The 14060-nt window shown below is 39.2% G+C and overlaps 1 pseudogene across 1 annotated transcript in view; it reads left to right on the top strand.

The window, feature by feature from the left end:
* Nucleotides 1–12977, top strand: part of LOC145444378 (carboxylesterase 5A-like) — a 30931-nt pseudogene extending 17954 nt beyond the window's left edge. Inside the window, exons 5-9 of the transcript XR_013916663.1 lie at nucleotides 7967–8118; nucleotides 8173–8388; nucleotides 10932–11070; nucleotides 11881–12124; nucleotides 12753–12977. The product of XR_013916663.1 is annotated as a carboxylesterase 5A-like (transcript). The remainder of the gene's footprint in view (nucleotides 1–7966; nucleotides 8119–8172; nucleotides 8389–10931; nucleotides 11071–11880; nucleotides 12125–12752) is intronic.
* Nucleotides 12978–14060: the final 1083 nt, after the last annotated feature.

Genomic DNA, 14060 nt, shown 5'->3' with positions numbered 1-14060 from the left:
CAAGGACAGTCGAAAATATAGATTAGCATTAAATAGAGTTTTTGTGCATACTCTGTGTGAGTTGAAATAGCGGTCTTTCCTATGGCCTCAAGATTAATGTCACAATTGCAGATATTGCAATGTCTGGAACACTAGCCCTTCAAGCTTCATTTGATACTTTTGAATTCACTCTCATAATTGTCACGAATAACGTTTTTACGCTTCCCCGTTTTAACAAATTAGATTTAGCGTAATTAGTAGCTAAAACTATATGTGCAACATAATTTAGAAAACTTTATCGATGATTTATAGCTTCACTTAACCCAAGTGTGGACTTCGCTGCTCCACTTTTCGCTACACAATAAATGCTGCCTTCCCACACCTTATTCTATTTTAGATTAAACAGCAGAAACTTGGTGCTGCTGTTTACTGCTAAAATGACGTCTGCTGCGATAGCTTGGTACATCCGAAACGGCTATACCCCTCACTGTCGCCCTATAGCTATCTCAGAACTTACAAGCCAAATCCTGTGGAATGTACACCACGGGTGTTCCTTTCAATCATGATGTTATAAAATCACGACGATTCGGCGCGATGGCCCCCAGCGCATCGGATATTAATAGACTACATGACTGAACCATTCGATAGTTTACGGGGCCAGAGCCGGAGCAGCGGTATCAATGAGCTCTGGAGCCGGAGCTAATTTATCATAGAAGAGAGCTCCGGAGCCGGAGCTGGAGCAGTTTGAAATTTTGCCAGCTCCAAAGCCCTGTTTAGAACTCACTGGAGGCTTAAGACGAATATCCTGTATTTCACCAATTTCTACCATATGTGCGTATCGTAAAGTGATTATCGAGTACATCCCAATTTATGGAATACAATTTTGCATTCAGAAGTTGGTGTTGTTTGTGGTATTCCTGATGTTTTTCGACTATTATGGTCATTTACACCAGGCCAATTTTCTTAACTCTTATTCCGTAGCTGCCGATTTGTAGCACGCCCCACTTGTAGGCTTTTATAAGACACCGCTTACATGGATGAGATGGCGAGGAGAGGGAGCCTAGAGGAGCAGTAGAGTAGAAGCACAGGCCGTCGTCCCTAGCTTTCGTTGAAAATTTCGCCGAAATTTTGAAATAGTTACAATCTCTTCAATTATATTTACTGGAAATCTTGTTGTTTTGACCAAAGAAAAGGTCGCCAACTCAGATTTTGCCGCGTCCTCGCAGTCTGACGCTTCTGGCGCAGAGCCACAACCGCCAAGTGGCTGCTACGCCATTATAGGGCTGGGAAAAATTAAAGACACTTTGGTATTTTTTCGGCCATACCGATTTCATTGCACTTCTTGAGATTGTTGTGGGATGATCATGACCTCGAAAATGTGGTATTTCCAGTAACGTTATCATAGCTTTGTACTATGTCAGGTATGCCGCGACGCGGCCAATCAAGATTTCAAAGCTTCCTCAGTGGTAAATAGTATCATTCTAGTTGGTAAATTAACTTTCAGTAGCGCGGAGCGTTTAATTTCAGTACTCGAAAAAATCGTCTTTTACTACTCGACTCGAATCATTAAAATTAATACTCGATTCAGATTCGAGTACTCGAATCATTGTGCCCAGCCCTAATTATAGAGTCGACATCGGTAGCACTCGAACCCGCAACCCATTTTGCAGCTGTCAATTATACCACTACTCTAATTGCCACTGCGTCCAGCGGTATGTTGCGGTGGTGTAGAAACTAATCGCAAATATACAATAGGGTGGTTCAAAAATAATCAATTTTGTTGAATATTACAGTATAGTACAAGGTTGTCTAAAAAGAAGATACAATATAAACTTGACTCAATTCCAACCCGTTGAAGCAAAGTTATTGGAGTAGCATAGCTAAATGATAGGATTTACCTGCGTAAATATTATGTATTTCAAATCCAATATACTCTGTTGCAATGCTTTTCGACGTTTTTGAGCTCCATTCGCACTTTTTTCGGAAAATAAATTTCATCCGCACAGCCCACAAACCAACCGACAATTGTTATACGAAAAGAAGATGAAGAAACTTAATATGTTTTCAGGTGTGCAACAAATTGGCTACTATTGCTCAGGTCTTCAAGTGTCTCATTAAAAGTTCACCTCTTTTCCCAGGTTTTGATTTCAACTATTTCACTAATGCCCGTCTCGGCCAAACAAGTTCATGGGGTTTGTACAATAACGTCTCTAGTGCTTGGATGGCCACGTCTTAAGAACTGTTCAGCACTCCTAACTACAATACAGCGTATTTTTCCGCGAGTGAAAACCGCTTACTGACAGAAATCGTTTTTGAGAGATGGCACAAAGGTCCCGGAGCTCCAGTAAAACGGTGAAAATCCACATTTGGGTCTTCAAAAATGACTTTTTTGTCAACTCGTACTGGCTACTTGATAAATTTGTTAGGGTATCTAATTTAAGCCTACACACCAAATTTGGTTCAATTCCAACGAGTGTAAGCGGAGTTATTGCCGTGGAAAAATTTGGTTTTTGAATAAAATAGTAATTACGGTGACCAATTCTTTAATTATTTATTACCGTAAATACTATTTCATTCAAATCCAAATTTTGTCACGGCGATAACCCCGCTTCTACTGGTTGGAATCGAACCAAATTTAGTGAACATCGTTTCTATAGACAACCTAACCCTTCCATGGGGTGAACAGAAAATTTTCAAATTTTTGTTATATATTTTTATTTAATAAATAGAAACTTTCGTCTCCTGTAGCAATGCGGCTACTGGTTGGGATTGAACCAAGTTTGGTGTATAGGCTTAAATTAGGTAACCTAACTATTTTATCAAGTAGCCAGTACGATTTGAGAAAAAAGTCATTTTTGAAGACCCATAATCCACATGTTTGTGTTGAGGCTTTTGCCTGATGGCTTGGAAAATAAGCTCCAGAACGATCAATGAGATAGTAGGAGCATTAGAGGTCGATACCGTATGATGCGTTGGTCAAACTTGTGTTCTCTTTTTTTCGGTTTCTCATTTTCTGTCTCGCGAGTATATTAGAGGAGCAAAGAATGTCACGTTACCGTGTGTTCGGCTCCTCTGCTCAATCAATCAAGTTCATAACAGTTCAATAACCTTAAAGCTGCTTTGTAGACTACGACAAATATCTGAGTTTATGTGGCATCTCGCGACCAGGGCCTCACGCAAGAAACAGAATTCATTTTTAATAATACAGTAGTATGCTACGATTTTACTGACATAAATCACATACAGAACGCGCGCACCACAATTGTACCCAGCACAGCTCTGCGAAACATGCCTGACGCACGCGATTTCAAATTACGGTGACCAAAATTCTTTTGCGCGTCGCATTTGTACTACTGTCTACTCAGATTGTAATAACGGCACTATTCGGTGCCGACTACCGACAATTTCGACAGCGGGGCATATCCATATCAAACGTCACATATAAGAACTTTACGTCGTTATATGTCGTGACGCAGGCTAAGGGATTGGCCTCGAAGTGACCGATTCTCGCTCGTTGCAGACCCCTACACTAGTTCATCTTGAAGGTCTTTGACCATGGTTTCCGGACAAATCTTATCATGAATTCAAACCAAAGGTCAACAAATCCTCATGATCAAGCATTATTGTTGATATTGATCCAAATTTGCTATCGTTTTTTAGATAATATGCCAATTTCATAGTGTAGTGAGTATGTATGTATTTTCCAATAAATCGATATTTTTTCACTCTTGGGGATAGCAAACTCCTATATAGGTTGTAAGTAAAATTGGAAAAAAATCATTTTTAATCAACCCAACAACTAACAAGTGTGATCTGCCACGAAATAGTCTTGTTTATTGTCATATACGAAGATGTAAGAAAAATATGGATGAAGCCTTGGCTACGCTAATGCCGCGGAACTGATGTTTTAGTCATCAACATCCCAAAGGGTCACGGGTTGGCGTCGCCTGGTGTAATAGTAATTCCAAGATAAAACGTAGCTTAATACTGTAGGCCTACTAGTATGTATATTAAATTTTTATCAATTTCTTTTGTTTTAGTAGAGTAGACTTAGAATTGATATGTTTTTAAGCCCTCCCCCAAAAAGGCTCGTGCCTACAGGTTGAGAACTCTTGATCTATATAGTGTGTTGTTCCACCAACTGGGTTTTTAACGGATGAAATAAAATTGCAGGAGTAGTGTTGTTAAGGAACTTTGGTACCGTCCAATCAGAGAGCGCCACGTCATCCTAATTGCCACGCCCATTTTCATACCCTAAGGGTACATTCATCTGCTACGTCATCTGTGCCACATCATCAAGCGCCACGCCTATAGCGCCACATCATCCATCCATTGCTATATCATCGCTGCATTGATTGCCGCATCTTGATACTTTTCTCAGATATTGTATTACGTGTATTTAGGACTAATATCATCCATCCATATTTTTAAAGTTACATTGACATGTCTTAACTTCTGCTAATATGTAGGCCTACCTAGCTATAATCTTATCAGGCCGTAGCGCTCACGCAAAGCATTATCAAGTAAAGGAGAAATCTCCTAATTCTCATCTAGATACATATTTATTCGGAAAATATCCCCTTACTGGGTGAGAACAGTTGTTTTCTCAAGGTCTTCATATCTTCCCCGGTATCTGTTTTGCGTGAACATGGCATATACCTATACATAGTCAATTTTAATAGCAGAATTACCGTGTTAAACATTGAATTCCCACCTTGAAAGTTGGTACGCGGTTATAGGAGATTATAACAATGCACCATACCAAATCCCATCACACATTTCATGATGGAACAACTTTATAACTAACGCGGCTCTACATCGACTTTTTGCGTACATCTGTTTTGTGGGAGCGTATAGCACGTAGCCTACCCATACATAACCAACTTTAATAACGGAATTACCATGCTTAACATTGAATCCCAACTCGAAACTTGATACGTAGTTGTAGGACATTATGGAAATTCACCATGCTAAATTTCATCACACATCTAATGATGGAACACCTTTGAGTATTCGTTTAGTTGTATAGACATAAAAAACATTCCCGCGCGCGTCTTAGTATTAGGTGGTAGGGTTAGGAAGTGTTTTGTTTAAGAGCGCGCGGGAATGTTTTTTATGTCTATACAACTAAACGAATACCCATCGGCCTGCTTACTACATTTTAAATATTCTCTCCACTATTGTGTATACAACAATATACTTCTCTTAGTAAGCAATTTCTCGTGAATTCCGAAGTACATTGACGCGTGTTAACTTCTATATTCGGTGATAGTATCATTTTCATGACTGATAATGTTACTTGTCAAGGTGATACAAACGTAAGCTCAAACTACTTTAAAATTTAAAGTCTTACCAAATTTTATCTAACACTGAAACTGTCGAGTACCGATAAAGTACTCTAAAACCTAGTCACTTTTTACGTGGAGGGAGAACATAGCGAAGTACTTGTACTTTTGCAGTACTTAAGTATAGGTTTGGCCTGCTTGCGCTATACTTAATGAAGTGATTACCTATTTACACTGCATCTACTTCTATTTCAGAGTTTTTCGCTTTTTCGAGCAAACTATACCTCAATACTTACTTTTTAACTAACTGGGAAATCATTACTTCTTGTACTTTAGTAGGACTTTACTGCTACAATGTACTTTTTTCAGTGGATCACTGGTCTTGGTGAGTGTTGTCAGTTTCATCTATATCCTACGAAAAGCAACTTGAGTACTTCACGGGTTCGTATCATCGCAAATAATATATTCTAAACATGTTTAGATAGCGAGGAGTTGTAATTATAGGTGAAAGGGACAAATTTTATCTAAAACTGTAACTGTAAAGTACCGATAAAGTAGTCTAGAGTATTTTTTATGTTTATTCAGCTCAACGAATATCTTCATTTGGCCTGCTTACTACATTTTAAAGATTTCCACGCTAGAAAAATCGCTGTAACATGATAAGTATATTATAATTAATCTTATCAGCGCGGCATAGTACATTCGAGTAAATTCATTAAATTAGCTTATGTTTATGAAATTATTTGGTTTCCGAATTCTATCTAAAACTGAAACCGACGAGTATCGGTAAAAGCAGTCTTAAACCGTAGACACTTATTACGTGGAGGGAGGCGATAGCGAAGTACTCATGTATTTTGTACTACTCAAGTATAGGTTTTATCTGCTTGCACTAAACTTGATTAAGTGATTAACTATTTACACTGCATCTACTTCTATTTCAGAGTATTCGGTTTTCAGGTAAACTATACCTGCAATACTTACTTTTTAACTCACTCGGAAATCATCACGTCTTGTACTTTACTAGAAATTTACTGCTATTAAATGTTGAAATGTACTGTTTTCAGCGGTCTTGATGAGTGGTGCTAGTTTCATCTATATCCTACGACGCATTTTCTCGAGTGGGGTGTTATAGGAAGCAAGACGAATCATTGTAAAAGTGTTGAAACTTAATTACATATGTAATTCCATCACTAAAGTTGATCACGCATAGGTACGTGCTACGCTCCCGCAAACAGATTCACGCGAAGTTGGTATAGAACTGCGTTAGTTTTAAAGGTGTTCCATCATGAAATGTGTGATGAAATTTGATGTGTTCCATTGTCATACTGCCCTACACCCGTGAACCAATCTTCAAGTTGCGCATTCAATGTTTAGCTCGGTAATTCCGTTATGAAAGTTGAGTATGCATATAGGTACGTGCTACGCACTCGCAAAAGTCGGTATGGAACTGCGTTAGTTTTAAAGTTGTTCAATCATGAAATGCGTAACAAAATTTGACATGGTGCATTGTCATAATGTCTTACAACTGCGTACCGAGTTTCAAGGTGGGGAGTCGATTATTGACATGCTAAATACGTTAATAAAGTTGACTATGTATAGGTACGTGCTACGCTACGGAAAAACAGATTTAGCCAAAAGTCTGTATAGAACTGCGTTGGTTTTAAAGGTGTTACATCATGAAATGTCTGACGAAATTTGGTATGGTGCATTGTTACTATGTCCTACAACCGCGTATCAACGTTCAAGGTGAGAATTTAATGTTTAGCATGCTAATTCTGTTATTAAAATTGACTATGTATGGGCATATGCTATGTTCACGAAAAACAGATATGCGTAAAAGTTGGTATTCGACTGCGATAGTTTCAAAGGTGTTCCATCATTAGATGTGTGATGAAATTTAGCATGGTGAATTTCCATAATGTCCTACAACTACGTATCAAGTTTCGAGTTGGGATTCAATGTTAAGCATGGTAATTCCGTTATTAAAGTTGGTTATGTATGGGTAGGCTACGTGCTATACGCTCCCACAAAACAGATGTACGCAAAAAGTCGATGTAGAGCCGCGTTAGTTATAAAGTTGTTCCATCATGAAATGTGTGATGGGATTTGGTATGGTGCATTGTTATAATCTCCTATAACCGCGTACCAACTTTCAAGGTGGGAATTCAATGTTTAACACGGTAATTCTGCTATTAAAATTGACTATGTATAGGTATATGCCATGTTCACGCAAAACAGATACCGGGGAAGATATGAAGACCTTGAGAAAACAACTGTTCTCACCCAGTAAGGGGATATTTTCCGAATAAATATGTATCTAGATGAGAATTAGGAGATTTCTCCTTTACTTGATAATGCTTTGCGTGAGCGCTACGGCCTGATAAGATTATAGCTAGGTAGGCCTACATATTAGCAGAAGTTAAGACATGTCAATGTAACTTTAAAAATATGGATGGATGATATTAGTCCTAAATACACGTAATACAATATCTGAGAAAAGTATCAAGATGCGGCAATCAATGCAGCGATGATATAGCAATGGATGGATGATGTGGCGCTATAGGCGTGGCGCTTGATGATGTGGCACAGATGACGTAGCAGATGAATGTACCCTTACGGTATGAAAATGGGCGTGGCAATTAGGATGACGTGGCGCTCTCTGATTGGACGGTACCAAAGTTCCTTAACAACACTACTTGCAGGTCAGTATCATACTCCAGAATTCGTCAAGAAAGCAAGCAACGCGGTGTTCCGGCATTTGAATATTGATACGAATAAAATTGAAAACGCGTTTGCAACGTTGCAGAACGTTCCCGCCAAAAAGCTAATTGAATTGTCTGTGGCACTGTTCGCGGTACAGCTCGTGTTCCAATTCAACATATTTATCAGCTCACGTGTGATTTCGTAGCAGGAAAATATAGTTTTTCATCCCTCCGTCGATGGTAAAGTACTTCCTCGTAGTCCTAAAGAGCTATTGAAAGAAAAGGCTTTTCCAAAAATACCGTACATCATCGGATGCAACAGCACCGAAGGGGACGGTATTTTATCAATGATGACACCGCCAGAAGGAAGCTTCGTGAAAGGTCTCACAGAAGAACAAGTCAAATCTTCCCTTACGGTGCTGGTAAGTGAGATATGCACGAAATATACGTAGGCTATCTCGCAGTGCTATTGCAATAAACGAAACATTGATGCGGATATAGGACTATGCAGAATGATTCGATCACTCGAATTCGAATCCAATGTAAATTGTATTGATTCGAGCCCAAACGATGTCGCATTTTTGACCCAATATATTCAGCCGACATTCTAACGATATAGCATCTAGCTCAAGTTGAAAAACCTAAATAAATATTTAAAATTGTTGTAGGCATTGCTATGTTTAGACATGAGAGGCTGCATCTGAATTAAACGTAGGCCTATATAGTTTGATGTGTTCAGTAACACAGTACTTGTATTTATTTTAGAGTACTCAAGTAAGTTTTTCCTACTGCACTTATTGATGAAGTGGTTATGACTTGACTACTTCTTGATTACTGGTGTTTTGCACTTTGTGATTTGTAAAGTAAAAGGTCGCCAATAGCTTGTAGCGTCGTTAGTCATTTTGCATCGGTTACGAAGATACAACCTGCAATTTCGAAAGTAGGCACTAGGGATAGTGTGAACGTGTGGTTCGCGTTCGCGTTCTGAGTGTCAACCTCAGAAATTTAGAGGTTCTCGTTTACAAACGAACCTTGGTAGGCTATACACTGTGAATCTTTCTCATATATTACAATTTTTCAAGTCATTATAACATCTTTGCTTGAAATTCTTTGCATTTCAACTTTGGTCCACTCTGGCGCTGACAGAATAAAAATCAATACAAAACTAAACGAGCATGCACCTTGACAATCTCAAAATTTTGTTCGCTTTGTTGCAAATATTTTCTCGAAATATTCAGCTTTCCGTTTGTGAACATTTAGTGACTCTCTGCTGTGAGCTTGACCCGCAATCACACAACATCAAGAACGAAGTAGGCTACACTACATGTGGAAATTCTGCGAATATAAAACAATCAGTAAAATTGATATGAAGAATATGTCCTTGTCAAATGTAAAAAATCCAGCAGAGTACGGGATCCATCTTGATTTCATATGTTTATTGTATGATAAAAACCAAATCCGGGCGATTGGGGTGTTGGCTACTCTATAACTTCCTCATGGGGTAATATCGATAGCAAGTATAGTAGAAACCCGTTTGTTATAGGCCTACTCTGCTGAATATCAATGTAGCAATACTCAGATGCCAAATACATTGCCCGGTCTGGCCTTGACCGTTAAGGCGTAAGCTTATATTCCCTTGCAAGTCCTCGTCGAAATTGTTGGCAAAGCTACGTAAGATATTGATTTCATCATAGCATTTGATTGCTTCCGTTACCAGGGCTCTTCAACCGGATGTATCGTACAACCCAGGGTGTACCATAATTTTTAAAGGGCGTATTTACCAATCGGATGGAGTGTACCGGGGTGTGCCAGATCAGAATTACAATATCGTACAATGTTCACATCAACTGTATCCTGCTTGTAAATTATATTCCCTTTGTGACCTAAGCAAACGTTTCTCCCCATAATTAAGGAGTTGATATTGTACTTATTGGTTCAGTTTGAAGTAGAACAGGGTGGATTTAACATGTGTTCAGCTTGCGAAATCTACCTATAACGACTTCCGAGAAAACCGCCGCGATAGCCAATATATTTGGAATTGGTATACTTCCTACATCGAAAGCTTATAAATAGCTTAATAGCGTAGTGTAGGCCTACACAATTGCACGGACGAGGCCATGGGTGCCGGGGGTGGAGTTTGAGAGCCACTGTGTTATATGGTGATCCTTTAACCTCAATCCATGAACAGTATTTAACCTTTCCTATGCGTTGCAGCGTTGCTCATCCTTATTTCGATTAGGCCAGAGGTACTCAACCTTCATACGTACGCTCACATGCAGCCGCAAAACTATAATAATGCGGTCGTCCACGCATAACTAAATTAGTGTATATTGGTGGCCGTCAATGTGCAATTTGAATTTAGAAATTGGTTCTCAGATCTTTGAGTGATTCAAATTCAACCTAAAATATTTCTTCACGCTTAGCGCGATTTAGGGTGACTTGAATATTTGGTTTTTAATTCAATAGCGTCCTTGGAATCCGAGCACTACCGTACAAATGAGAATTTGTCTCCAAACATTTCAAAGACAACCCCTCCGTCAGTTCGACCGGTTAATCTGTTCACGTGGGCTGAGAATGAAAAGAATTTCGACATCAGTATATGAAACAACCAACCGAATTCATTCAGGAGGTTAAAACATTTTGGCGCTTAGCGCGACTAGCTATACCTTATCCCAATAACTTTTCCTGACATTTATACTCGCAATTTTGGTTCACTTACTGTAACTTGTCAGCCGTGGCCGGAGTATTTGTCGTCCAGATCAGCCATGACGACTCTTCGTTGTAATGCGACCAATGATATATAATCGATAAGCGACTTACGACAGAATCGGTGTATTATGTGGTCAGGGGTGTACGAATTTTGAGTAAACGGACGTGAGTTTTATTGAGTAGAGTTTTACCACGTTTGTCGACTTTCACTGGAGTATCAATGCTGTCTACTTTTATAACCTCTGCCAGAATATAACTGATGCCGGTTACGAGTTGGCGAAAAAGATATCTTCGGGAAGAAGACGGAGAAACCAAGTTTAGCCAATTTCTCGGACGGCTAACTGGGAACGCAAGTTTCGTGACGCCTTCGGTCGCAAGCGCCATCGCGCATTCCGGTAAGTGAACGTTAAACGGTTCAAGAATGCGTTTCGATGCTCTCTGAACCATGCAGAGATGGGTCCCAGTCAAATGTTTGGAGTCACACTTTTACGGTGTTAACCCAAGTCAAGTCGATCCGCTTCAAAGTATGAGGGAGCAAATGGGTGAATCCGAGTCATAGTATTCACTCTTCAGTCCTGAGTTCAAGTCAGGTTAAACGGTTATTTGGTATTACCGAATTCACGCATTCATAATATACTTATTTTCCCACTCTAAATATGTTCATTTAAATAGGTAAAGGATAGTTTCTGGCCATATTTTCCGAGTGCTGATACAATGCAATGTCTGTCCTGGCCGTCCGATACCTCACCAATATAAACATAAATTAGTTGGTATATTTCTAATGCCAATATCACTGTATCCGATCATTTACAGAGAGCAACTATACAAAACCCTATACAAATTTAATGCATCACCTATAGCGTGGTCAAATCGAATTTTATGCATTGGGTTTGAACATCGTGGAATTCTGAGACAATAGTTGGAACGTTTTGTTGGCAACTTGATTTGAGCCCGAATGATGACGCAATATTTACATCGTTTATTAGTCGATTTGAGTTTCTGAACAATTATCACCGAATTAAACTCTGACCTGAACCCAAAACGTTCACCTGATTTCGACCGTTAGACATCCATGAAAGACTATCAAAAGATATGACCCGACTCAAATCAGATATAGATTTAAACAGAATCTTAGATTTAGTCGTGGACTTAGACTTAGTCGACGTATTACAACCACGATTTAACACCTTCCGCTCTATTTTCAGATGTCGGATCCGACGTGTATTGCTACGTGGGCCGTTTCCAATTGAAGATGCATCACGACGATGCTTTTAGCGACGCGATACACAAACCTGATTGGTGCGAGTGCGATCATGGCGACGATGTAGCGATGACGTTTGGAGATCCGTTTATGCGTGTCAAGTTTACGCTGAATGCGAAATTCACGGAAGAAGAAAAACAACTGAGCAAGGAGTTCATGACTTACCTGACGAACTTTGCCAAAACCGGGTAGGTCGATGATCTCATAACGTCAAGCCGTAATCTTGTATGTTAGGGCACGTCATGGGAAGGGTGGGCAACTAGATAATTACATAGTAATTTAATCAGATTAATTGAAGCGAAATGCGGGTATTCTAATTATCGAATAATTTGTCATATGATGAAATATTTCCATATCAAATATTTACACAAGATGTTTCGAAAAGTCGATTTGGATGAATCGACCGAGTTATGGACGGGGGAATGGATACTGTTCATATCACGCCATGTATCTTGCAAACTCAGTTATAGTAGAATTACCATACGTTACAGCTAAGATTGTGGAAAGATTCGAGAGAAATGGGCATAAATGACGAGCTAAATTGGAAATTCGTGGTTCGATCGTACGTGACGAGCTTTTTTTAGTAAACGCCACTAATTTTAAGTCAAAATTGTGGAAATTGGGAATTTTTTTATTCAACCCACCAAATTTTACAGTAAAAATAGCGAAATCGGCTTGTTTTTGGTTTTGATCAACTAAGATTTTTGATTCGGTAAAAGTGTCCTCCTTTCCCGATTCCAAAATATGGTAACCCTAAGTTATAGACTTTCATTCAGCCGTAACTCAGATTAATGCATGATATGAAATGTTGTCCAGAAACCGGAATGAAGGAAATAAGGTAGTGATTCAGTGGCCGAAATATGCGGACGAAAAAGTGCATTTGGTCGTCAACTCACCGATGTCGACCACAAAGCATTTTGGAATGGAGGAGATGGAATTCTGGACTACGCAAATGGAAGCGCATATGGAATAATTCTATCTTGAGCATTCTCTATAGCCTATAAAGTCTATACATGGTGAATACAAATGAAATATATATCGGCTTTCGCATGTATGATCAGTTAGTATTGGTCATGCACCCCATGGGCTGTTCAAAAATATTTTTTTCTGGATTTAGCCATTGACTGATTAAATTGTCAGGTTACCGTAAGAGACACTGCACACCAAATTTGGTTCAATTCTAACAAGTATAAGACTCCGCAGATCCAACTAAAAATTTTAATTTATTAGGGAAAATTGTAAAAGAAAATTTTCAAATTTTCCTGTCAACCCCATGAAATAGTTGAGCTGTCTTCAAAGACGATGCAAAGCAAATTCGACTAAATTACAAGTAGAAGCGGAGTTATTTGAGTTTTTCGTTGATAATTCTCGGATTATTGAATCTTTTCTTTTCTTTTCCCTAATAAATTAAAAAAAATAATTAGGCCTGCGGAGTCTCATACTTGGTAGAATTGAACCTAATTTGGTGTGAAGCATTTTTTTGGGTAACCTGACAATTTAATCAGTGAATGGCTGGAATCCGGGAAAAGGTTATTTTTGAACAGCCGTAATGAACAGTGACGTGCGGTTTGGATCTGAAGCCCAGAATAAAATTCAAGGGGAGCCGGATCCGGAACTGGATCCGGTTATTTGGAAAGTAGCTCCGGCTCCGATGTATTTCATAAGATGTTATGATGATTCATAGCTGAATTCACATAATTTTACGGTAATCGTTCACAAAATTTAGAATTGTTGCCTCGTTGGCACCACCTTTTGTCACTATAACCATGTTAAATGTTCATACATAGGCACCAAACGTGGATAGCCTGGATATGCCGCGCTTGCTCCGTAATTACTGAATTGTGGGAAAGGAAAGGACGCGGTTTATTTTTGTCCTTGATGTTTTTGCGGCATTATACACCGACTCATGATACACATACACACGATCTGTGCATATGCATATTGCATACCATGAGTGCATGATGTGCATATGCCGATGGACAAGGAAGTGCAGATATAGCCTTCACGGCTTGTAAGTCATGCACCACCCCTCCGTGCTATCCCAGTAATGCATGAGCGCCAAGCAGGGAAGTCATGGATACCAGTGTTACTAATCAGGTCTTTGGTCTGACCCGGCCGGGGATT

The sequence above is a fragment of the Botryllus schlosseri genome, chromosome 8, assembly GCF_051294905.1.
Source record: "Botryllus schlosseri isolate E-star chromosome 8, Bs_hap1, whole genome shotgun sequence".
NCBI classification, from domain to species: domain Eukaryota; kingdom Metazoa; phylum Chordata; class Ascidiacea; order Stolidobranchia; family Styelidae; genus Botryllus; species Botryllus schlosseri.
The sequence above is the reverse complement of the archived record's forward strand: the minus strand, read 5'-3'. Positions and strand labels throughout refer to the sequence as shown.